The 11,373-nt window shown below is 43.0% G+C and overlaps 1 long non-coding RNA gene and 1 pseudogene across 1 annotated transcript; one reads left to right on the top strand and one right to left on the bottom strand.

Annotated features, from left to right (window-relative positions):
* The first annotated feature begins 6,856 nt into the window (after positions 1–6,856).
* On the top strand, positions 6,857–10,902 carry LOC115280590. The gene is made up of 3 exons (XR_003903852.1): positions 6,857–6,891; positions 7,330–7,376; positions 10,887–10,902. It is a non-coding gene; the product is annotated as an uncharacterized LOC115280590 (long non-coding RNA).
* LOC115281350 lies at positions 10,655–10,799 on the bottom strand (annotated as a pseudogene).
* Positions 10,903–11,373: the final 471 nt, after the last annotated feature.

Here is an 11,373-nt window from a genome sequence, read left to right as displayed (position 1 = left end):
TTGGTTTCAGCTCAGGCCATGACCTCAAGGTTTCATTAGTTTGAGCCCTGTGTCATACTCTGAATTGCCAGTACAGAGCCTGCTTAGGATTCTCTCTCTTCCCCTCTCTCTGCCCCTCTCTTGTTCATAGTGTCTCTGTCTCTCTCAAATAACTAATACATAGGACTGCCTGGGTGATGCAGTTGGTTAAGCTTCCAACTCTTGATCGTGGCTCAGGTCATGATCTCATGGTTTGTGAGTTTGAGACCTGCATCAGGCTCCATGCTTTTGGTGCAGAGCCTTCTTGGGACTCCGTCTTTTCTTCTCTCTCTGCCCTTCCCCTGCCTGTGCGCTCACGCGCTCTCTCTCTAAAAATAAATAAATAAACTTTAAAAAATGTTTAAATAACAAATAAATAAACATTTAAATACATGAATAAATAAAAATAAATATATCAGTAAACAAATACAAATAAATAAATAAATAAACAGGTAAATAGGAACTGTGGTCCCACCTCATACACATTTCTAACTAAATCGTCTGACTTAACCAAAAGTAATTTCAAACACCAATGGCCATTATCAGAACTTTCAATCTCTCCAAACTTACGTCTCTCAAAACTGAATTGGGCAGCCATGGCTTTAAAGTTGTCAGAGCTGAATGGGATGCCTATTTGATTGGTATTTTGAAGCTTCCAAATGTTATCTGGAATCTAAAATTGTCCCTCTGCAAAATACAATTTCTAGACTAACGGAGACAAACAAACAATTAAAAAAAGACAAAAAGGCTTCTGAGGGACAAAGCAAACCCCAAATTTCTTATGTTTCCTGGACTAATGCCGGATCGTGGGCCATAGTTAGAGTTTCCTAAAGTGACTAAGGACCCCCGTAGGTTTGCTGGAGAATTTAACATATTTACACAAACTTACCAACCTGGTTTCTCAGATTTATGTTACTTAGCCCACATGCCTGTTGGTGAGAGCCAGGCCAAACAGGGGATGAAATCTGCCCATGGGAGCATGCTAAACAGAATTTAGAAAAACAAACCCTTAACTTTTGGCAAAATACTAAAAACACACGCTGGAAACCTCCACTGAGCAGTAGCAGTAGGTTTTTCTAAGCCTGTTGATAGAAACAGAATTCAGCCTTGCACACAAACATCTGATGAACCTGTTTATGATCATTACACTTGACTTCAGATTGTTTTCAAAGAAAATTCTGGTCTTCCTTTAGTATATGTGCTGCCGAAGCAAGCACTCTGGTCTTCTTTAAGGTATCAAATCCACCTGGGTAGCCTTTTTCTTTATATTTATTAATGGGCTGAACCAAGAAACTTCTCTTTTAGTTAAGGGACAAGGATGAAACGGGAAACTGTATCCATTCCAGACTGAGTTAATTTGGCAAACCACCTCTCCGGCATGTTAGAAGGGTCACCTGAAAGAGAGACCACTAAAATTCTCTGTTTTCAACGCCGGCAAATGGAGAACCCGAAACAAAACCGAAAACCTCACAGTCTCTGCTGTCCCTGCAAAGAGCCAAAACATGGAAAGAAGATTGTTCCCAGCTTAAGGAGCCCTCAGCCCTCTAGCCTGCCTTCCCAGTGGCCTCCTCATTTCCAAAGATGGGGATCTTCCCAATCCTCCCTTTTGTTCGGTTTAGAGAACAGATTCTCCAGATTACGAATGAATCTCTCTCTGTCTTTACTGACACCAGAGCTCCAGTTTGGCTTAACCCCCTGCTGTAAAGCAGACCCTGACTCAGAGTACTAGAATTCAGTTCACATAGTGGGAGTCTCTCAATAAACCCCACAGGTTCCTGTTTCTGAACCTATTCCCTCTTCCTTAGGCGCCCTGTGATACCCACCCTACTATGGGATGCCTGGGTGGCTTAGTCAGTTAAGCAGCCAACTCTTGGTTTCAGCTCAGGTCATGATCTCATGCGTTGTAAGATCAAGCCCTGCATCCAGCTCTGCTCTGACAGTGCAGAGCCCACTTGGGACTCTCTCTCTCTCTCCCTCTCTCTCTCCCTCCCCCATTTGAATGCTTTTTTCCCTCTCTCAAAAATAAATGAACTTAAAAAAAAATACCCACCCTTTTCTCCTTTGTTCTTCCATCCCTATTCAATCACTGGACAGAGATTTCTTAGAAAAATATCATGCTGGAGTTTCTTTCTCCCCAAAAGGGAAAAAATTTCAAGAATTTGACAATAGTAATCAAAATAGCCAATTAGATGAATTGAAGAATGTTTCGACATCTTTTATTTGCTTCATCTCTGACAGCACTATTCTCCAGAAGAGGAAGCTAATCATTTGTCCATATTGTCTAAGTTACCATCCTGTCTACAGGCAAAGTCTTCAACTAATATTGGCAGAATCCACAGATCTCCCATAGATAACTCAAAACTTCTCGCCAGAATCAGTCAATACTCTATAAATACAGAAGCCCTTCAAGGCACCAAGCCCATAAAAGAGGACTACAAGAATCTGGATTTCATTATCCCCTGCACTCATTCCTGTAATACCCCTATTTCACCCATGAGAAAACCCAGTGACTGAGGATGAAAGTTTTGTCTGGGATTTCTGAGTAATAAATAAATTTTTTTATCCCTTGGCACCTCACTGTCCCTAACCCCCATGTGCTACTGACATCCAACTCCAATGAATGCAACTTTTGTCTGTAATTGATCTACACAAGGCATATTTTTTTAAGGGATGGAGAATTATTATTATTATTTTTAAGTTTTAAGGTTTATTTATTTTTGAGAAAGAGAGAGAGAAAGACAAAGCATGAGCAGGGGAGGGGCAGAGAGAGAGGGAGACAAAGAATCCCAAGCAGGCTCCAGACTCTGAGCTGTCAGCACAGAGCCCCATGTGGGGCTCAAACTCATGAGCTGTGAGATCATGACCGGAGCTGGAGTTGGATGTTTAACTGACTGAGCCACCCAGGGGCCCCTACACAGGGCATGTTTTAGTATTCCAGTTGATAAGTATAGTCAATCCCCTTTTGCTTTCACCTGGGAAGAACAGCAATACATCTGCACGGTAATGTCTCAAGGTTTCAGAGAGTTCTTACTATTCACAAATCTTCAAGGTGATTTGCATGATATGAAGTTTTCTACAGGCTCTATTTGGTTCAATGCACAGATTGTTTCTCTGCTCCACTTTTCAAACCTCTTTACAGAAAGAACACATCCCCCTATTAAACTTTTGACATTAGAGGCACCTGGGTGGCTCAGCCAGTTAAGCGTCCAACTTCGACTCAGGTCATGATCTCACAGTTTGTGATTTCAAGCTCCGCATCAGAGCTTGCTTCAGATTCTGTGTCTCCCTCTCTCTGACCCTCCCCTGGTCGTGTTATCTCTCTCTGTCTCTCAAAAAAATAAATAAAAAACAAAATTTAAACTTTTGACCTTAAAAAGATAAAGTCTCTAGGGGTGCCTGGGTGGATCAGTTAGTCAAGTGTCTGACTTCGGCTCAGGTCACCATCTTACAGTTTGTGGGTTTGAGCTCTGCATCAGGCAATCTGCTGATGGCTCAGAGCCTGGAGCCTGCTTCAGATTCTGTGTCTCCCTCTCTCTCTGCCCCTCCACTCTCATGCTCTCTCAAAAATAAAGAAACATTTAAAAAAATTTTAAAAGAAAACAGTTGATGAGGGGGCATTGTAAGGCTCAGTCAGTGGAGTGGGTAACTGCTGATCTTAGGGTTCTGGGTTCAAGCCCCACATTCAAGGTTACGTGAAAAAATAAAGTCTTAAAAAAAAAAAGCATCTGATGTGAGGTCGTCTAATAAGACAGTTTTCTCAAAACATCCAGACCAGGCCAGTTAGAAGGTTCAGGATTCAAAGAAGTCTGTCTTTATCATTTGGACTATTACCCAATTCTGGGTTCTTATCCAAATTCATGATTTCTAAATTTATACCTTTACAGACTGTATAATTGATAACACGTTTGGTTCCAAACAGTTATTTTTTTTAATGTTTTTTAATTTATTTTTGATACAGAGAGAGACAGAGCATGAGAGGGGGAGGGGCAGAGAGAGAAGGAGACACAGAATCGGAAGCAGGCTCCAGGCTCTGAGCTAGCTGTCAGCACAGAGCCCGACGCAGGGCTCGAACCCACGAACGTGAGATCTGACCTGAGCTGAAGTCAGAGGCTTAACTGACTGAGCCACCCAGGCGCCCCCCAAACAGTTATTTTTGAGATAACAATACTGGTAAAAGGTCTTTGAAGTTTTGATGTTATGCACAAAGTTCATCAGCTGTTGATACTTGCACTGTATCAAGTGCCCAAAGGCACTCACTTAATTCCTTTCGTGTGCTTTTACAGCACCCATTAGTCTGCTTCCCTGGCTACTTTACACAGGGACTTTCAGGAGACATGGATGATTCCGGGTTCGCCTACACAGGGAGAACTTTTCTCCTCCAAGTCAGACCAAGTGCCAATAAATATTTTCAATTGGCTACTTTCAATCCCTGGGTCCTGGCTTAGAACCATCATACAGTCTAGAAGTGGCACTTTTAATTCTGTACCAATTGCTGTCACACCTTTGTAAAAACGATGTACCCGGGGCAGCTGGGTGACTCAGTCACTTGAGTATCCACCTTTGGCTCAGGTCACAATCTCACAGTTCGTGGATTAAAGTGCCACGTCCGCTTTGTGCTGACAGTGTGGAGCCTGCTTCAGATTCTCTCTCTCTCTCTCTCTCTCTCTGCCCCTCTCCCACTCATTCTCTCTCTTTCTCAAAAATAAATAAACATTAAAAAAAATTTTTAGGGGCATCTGGGTGGCTCAGTCTGTTAAGTGTCCAACTTTGGCTCAGGTCATCTCAGAGTTCGGGTGTTTGAATCCCATGTCGGATTCTGTACTAACAGCTCAAGGCCTGGAGCCTGCTTTGAATTCTGCTTCCCTCTTTCTCTGGCCCTTCCCCACTTTCACTTTCTGTCTCTCTCCCTCAAAAATAAATAAGCATTAAAAAAAAATTTTTTTAAACACTATACCCAAGAAGACTATCTCCAATGCTGACAATCCTGATAAGTATGGACAGTAGGTAGCAAGTGCCTGAGATTTTTCTTCCTACCCCTCTTTGTTGCACAATTGTGACCTCAGGAGATTTCTTATCTGTACAATTTCCCCCCAGCATGGAGAAATATCCTTCCTGGGAACAAAAAGCCTGTGAGTAAAGAAAACCTGACTCCTGTGATGCCTGGATAACTCAGTCGGTTAAGCATCTGGCTTCGGCTCAGGTCATGATCTCACGGTTTGTGGGTTTGAGCCCCGCGTCGGACTCTGTGCTGACAGCTAGCTCATAGCCTGGAGCCTGCTTCAGATTCTGTATCTCCCTCTCTCTCTGACCCTCCCCTGCTCGCACTGTCTCTCTCTGTCTCTCAAAAATAAATAAAAAACATTAAAAAAAAAAAAAGAAAGAAAGAAAACCTAACTCCTGATTGTTCATGTTTTCCAAGAAAGGTCTTGATCAAGGAGGAAATGTAAAAATTAATAAAGGAATCCATCACTAAAATAAAGTCAGGAGGCCAGAAGGGGGAGCCATACCACTCAGAGTCAGTTGTCGGAAAGAGTGGTCAGTTACAACCCCCAACAGAAAAAGATGTACATTACATCTTCCACATGAAATCCACTACCCCAGGACTCAACCAATAAAAAATCATTATCACCCTGAAATCGTGGTTTTCTCCATGAGCTTTTCACTCAGAACAATCCCTCCAAACTTCCTCCTTCTTCTCCATGAAATAACTTTCTCTCCTTTGTCTAGTAGGCTAGTTTATGGTTTTTGCTGTATTTCATTTGTCCTGAAATGCAATTCTCTGCTATTCCCAAATAAATCCATTTTTGCTGGTAAAGTAACTGACCATTTTATTTATTTATTTATTTATTTATTTATTTAATGTTTATTTATTTTTGAGAGAGGAAGAGACAGAGTGCAAGCAGAGGAAGGGCAGAGAGAAAGACACAGAATACAAAGCAGGCTCCAGGTTCTGAGCTGTCAGCACAGAGCTCGATAAGGGGCTCGAACTCACAAACCTGAGCCCAAGTTGGATGCCCAACTGTCTGAGCCACCCAGGCACCCCTGACCATTTTATTTTTTAAGACAAGGGACTTTCCTACTGTAATTTTTCTAATTCGAGTTTTGTGGCCAAGCACCTAACCAACATATGAACCAAACTGATACAAATCTAGGGGCACTTGAAGGGCTGTCAGTAGAGCATGCGACTCTTCACTTTGGGGTTTTAAGTTCAAGCCCCATATTGGACGCAGAGATCACTTAAAAATAAAATCTTGGGGCGCTCGATGGCTCAGTTGGTTAAGCAATGAACTTCGGCTTGGGTCATAATCTCAGTTTGTGGGTTCGAGCCCTGCATTGGGCTCTGTGCTGATAGCTAGCTCAGAGCCTGGAGCCTGTCTTTGGATTCTGTATCTCTCTGTCTGTCTGTCTCTAACCCTCCCCTGCTCATGCTGTCTCTGTCTCTCAAAACTAAAAAAAAAAAAAAAAAATTAAAATTAAAAAATTAAAATCTTAAAGAGGCGCCTGGATAGCTCAGTTGGTTAAACGTCTGACTTTGACTCAGGTCATGATCTCACAGTTCGTGGATTCGAGCCCCACATTGGGCTCTGTGCTGATAGCTCAGAGCCTGGAGCCTGCTTGGGATTCTGTGTCTCCCTCTCTCTCTCTGCCCCTCCCCCACCTTCTCTCTCCCCTACTCTCTCAAAATAAGTAAACATTAAAAAATAATAATAAAATAAAGTAAAACCTTAAAAAAATACTGATATAGATCTAGAAGCCCTGGCCTATATGTTCCTAGGCTATTTCAAATTCATCTTTAAGGTTTTTGTCTTTTTATAACTTTAACCTTTTATACCTCCAGCACTCTGAATACAAGGGAATCTAGATGCTTTTCGTGTGAGTTTTTTAATTATTATTTTTAATTGTAGTAACATACACATGATGTGACGTACACCACAGTGTTTTACATGTAGAGTTCCGGCCTATAGAGCCCATCCACACTGTCGTGCAACTCTCACTAGCAACTAGAATGCTTTTCTTTGTATAAAGTGGCACCTTACACCCTTCAAACACTGAGTTCCCATTGCCCCATCCCTGTGGCCTCTGGCAGCCACCACTGCACTTTGTCTGTATGGATTTGATACTCTGAGTATTCCATGTAAGTGGAATCATATAGTATGATCTTTTTGTGACTGGCTAATTTCACTTAGCATAATATCTTCAAGATTCATCCATATTGTAGCATGTGTCACAATTTTCTTTTTGAAGGCTGAATTCCATCGTGTGTTAGAGACTGACTGTGTCCCCTTCTCTCTGGCCACTTCATATGCGAAGCGCGAATCCCCACCGTAGCTGCATTTAGAGATGTGGCGCTTAAGAAGGTAATTAAATTATGTGAGATGGTAAGGGTGAGGCTCTGGTCCTCTAGGATTAGCGGCCTGATAAGAAGAGATATCAGAGAGCCCATCCTCTCTCTGCTAGCCTCCAGACACCCATCAGCTCCCTGCCTCCCCCCGACTGCCTGGGGTATGCGCGCGCGCGCGCGCACACACACACACACGCCAAGGAAGGGCCACATGAAAACATAGCGATAAGGCAAACTGTCTGCAAGCCAGGAAGAGAGTTCTCAGCACAAATGAAATTGTCTGGAGCATGACAGCAAACTGATCAACCCATGTCCTTCCTCTTAACTATGAACTTTCTTTTACAGACTCACAGTAAACATGATGAGAGGAAGGGCGCCTAGGTGGCTCCGCAGAGTAAGGGTCTGACTCTTGATTTCTGCCCAGCTCAAATCTCATGGCTTGTTGGATTGAGCTCTGTGTTGGGCTCCGTGCTATCAGTGTACAGCCTGCTTGGGATTCTCTCCCCTGTCCTCGTCTGCCCCTCCCCCACACTAACTCGTGCTCGCTCTCTCAAAATAAATAAATAAACATTTTTGAAAGTAATGAAGAGATAGTAATCACCCAGTAATGTTGTTAGTAATACGGAAGTTTTCCGCCAAGCAGAAAAAGTTTCAAATCTGGTCACTTCACCAGATTCCTAAAATGGTCACCATGAAGAAATGGAATGGTCCAATGAAATCAGGCAAAATAAGCTCAACATTTAGGAGCTCAACAAAAGGAAATCACGTCCATCGTGAGATGTAGCTCACTGTCAGTGCTGCAAACACCTCCAAACAGGAGGTTCCAGAGGCCTTATGCTGTTTCTTGGGTTAGAATCTACAATGGCCAGTGAGGGGGGTCTCCGTTGGATTTGGAATACCTTCCAGAATTATTGAATGTCAGCTCCTGAAAAGATCGACAGAAAATCTGTTGACCAAGCACTGCTGAAAATGTTTAATGCTAAATGTGAGATGATACCATCTGATAGTCTTGGCTGTGCCCAGTAGGGGGCAGACAAGAGAAAATATATATGGTGCTTGGGGATATGGCTCAAGTGGCTCAAGGCAAGACTTTCAAAGGAGGAACCAATTGGGAGTAGATAGAAGTGAAGACAAAAGTTTAGGATTGGTAACTGCATAAAGTAAGGATTTTGAAAGGGGTCATGTTAAATACTGATGGATGAGTGAGCTATTTGGCCATGTGAACAAACTAGCTGACCAGACAAACTAGTTAACAGGAATTCCTTGAAGCAAACAATGGAGTTAGTTATTGATCTACAGCCTTATCTTCCTGGTCAAGATTTCCCAGCAACAATAACTAAACCATGTGGCCCCAGTTCGCAGTCCTGATATTCAAGCTGTATGGGTGCAGACAGTTTCAGCTTTCCCTTTGAAGAGACACAATAGGTGCCAATATGTCATCTTCTATTTTTTTTCATTTGTTTTTAAATTTTTAATCAGAAATGGTTAATGCTTGTCCAAACCCACTACATTTCATAGCCCACTGATGGGTCATAACCAGCAGTTTCAAAGCACCAATAAACTAGATCAAGCATTTCATTCCATAAGCATTCTGGAGAAAAATGAAAGGCGATAAGTGACGAATCACGTGGTGGGTTAATGGGGGCGCCCCAAAGTGTGTGCCTGTGTGTGCCCGTGTCATGTATACCTGTGACGGTGACCACATTGGAAAAAGTGTCTTTGCAGATGTAAGTAAGGCGAAGAGCCTCAAGGTGAGATGATTCTAGATGATTCTACTAAATCCAGTAACAAATATCCTTATAGGAGAAGGGAAGGGGAGAAGACACAGAGAGGGTGACGTGAAGGCGGAGGCAGAGATTGGACTGAGGAGTCACAAGCCACAGAGTACAAGCAGCCCCGGGAGCAGGCAGAGGCATGGGAGGCCTTCCCCTCGGAGCCTCCAGAAGGAGCCAATCTTGCCAATACCTTGATTTCGGACTTTGAGCCCCAGACCAAGACAAAAAAAAAAAAAAAAATTGCTATGCTTTGACTCAGGCTTGTGATAATTATTTATAACAGGTGTAGGAAATGAATGGAGAGGGATGGGAAGGTAGAGATAATTTAGATGGACAGGAAGATTTTCTGAGGAGGTAACACTTAAGTGAAGTTTAGAATGAAAAGTTACCAGCCTTTTGAAGAACTGGGGGAAGGGGATTCAGGCAAAGAGAACACCAAATGCAATGGCTCTGAGGCTGGAGAGGCTTGATATGTGCCCGGAGCTAACTGAAGACGTGGTGCATCTTGGACATGGGGATAGCTCTCTCCATGAAAAGAGGGATGTGAGGAAAAAGTATTAAACAGAAAAGGCCTAATCTGAGGGGTCAGAGGTAGAGGTAAAGATGAGTAAAGGAGTAATTAAGAAAGAATATTGTAGGGAAGAAGTAAATTCCAGGCTGCTAAGGAAGATGTGCGAAGGCCCTGAGGCAGAAAACAAGCAGAAATGTAGAGAAACGCATGCTCAAGGTGATTTTCCCAGGGCTGGACTCAAACATGCCCAAATTCACCCTCATAAACTATTGGAAGAGAGTCCGCATCAGTGGTGGGTGACGTGGGTGGCAAAGAATCGCAAAGAATAGAGCAGCAAGCAGGACAGAATTTTTATTCACTCTCCAAGGGAGGAGAGGTGCCAGACGTCTAGAGAAATGTCAGTCCTGAGTTCCCATCAGGATGGGCCTTTTAATGGGTTTTTTAAAGATGTGAGAGGGCTGCAGCTGGGCCCACGGTGGGAGATGTGAGGAGGGGGTCGACTCTGTGCCAGGTTTTCAAAAGTTTCTGTCTTGGGGCTCAACCGAGATGTGGGTTGTGGTCAGGCTAGAGAAGAATATGTTTTGTGGTTGGGGCCTACTTCCCAAGAATGTAGGGCACTGTGATTGAGAAAAACATTGGGGCCAAGTGAGTTTTGTCTGTAAGCATGGCTAGGGGGTGCGGGTGGGAGGCTTTGAATAGATTCCTTTCACTCTCGGTCTGCAACTTCTTTTTGTTTAATGTTGTTTTTTAAAACTTATTTTTGAGAGAGTGCAAGTGGGAGAAGGACAGAGAGAGAGGCGGGGACAGAGGATCCAAAGCAGGCTCTGCACTGACAGCAGGGAGCCTGATGCAGGGCTCGAACTCATGAACCTTGAGATCCTGACCTGAGCTGAAATTGGACACTCAACCAATTGAGCCACCCCGGCGCTTCTCAGTCTCTAACTTCATAGGAGCACAATGTGGTTTCAATTTAAACATTTAAATTGTCTCTACATAAAGATATATATAAGATCTATGTTCATGAAAGTGATAGTGAATTTTCTGTGTCAACTTGGCTGGACCAAGGTGCCCAAAGATTTGATCAAACATAATGAACTGATAATGATAAGAACAGATACTACACTTCATCTTAGCCAAAAGGCTGAGAAGTGATTGATCAAACATAATGAGATAAACAATTAAATTGATGGGCTTTGAATAAAGGAGATTGCCCTCATAGTGTGCGTGGCCTCCATTATAGGTACAGTTGAAAGTCAGAATAAAGGAAAATGACTGGCCTCCCCTCAGCAGGAGAGAGTTACACCAGCAGATGACCTGCAGACTTACTGCACATCAGTTATTACCTGGGTCTCCAGCCTGATGGCCTGCCCCGCAGAGTTGGGACTTGCCAGCCTCCATAATCACATGAGTGAATTCCTTAAAATAAATCTCTCTATATGTAAATTCTGTTGGTTCTGTTTCTCTAGAGAACTCTGACTAATGCAATGAACATTCATTTGAGCCTTGTTTATAATGGTGAACTATTTCAACAGACTAAAATACCTACCAACTGGGAGCTGCTTACCTAACTATCTGGACTGAAATGGAAAGATTTCCACATCATATTTTTAAATGAAGAAAGAGGAGTAACTGGGTGGCTCAGTCTGTTGAGCGTCTGGCTTCAGCTCAGATCGTGCTCTTGCATTTGTGGGTTCGAGCCCCATGTGGGGCTCTGTGCTGACAGCTAG

This window comes from Suricata suricatta, chromosome 16 (genome assembly GCF_006229205.1).
Source record: "Suricata suricatta isolate VVHF042 chromosome 16, meerkat_22Aug2017_6uvM2_HiC, whole genome shotgun sequence".
In the NCBI taxonomy this organism is placed as follows: Eukaryota; Metazoa; Chordata; class Mammalia; order Carnivora; family Herpestidae; genus Suricata; species Suricata suricatta.
The sequence above is the reverse complement of the archived record's forward strand: the minus strand, read 5'-3'. Positions and strand labels throughout refer to the sequence as shown.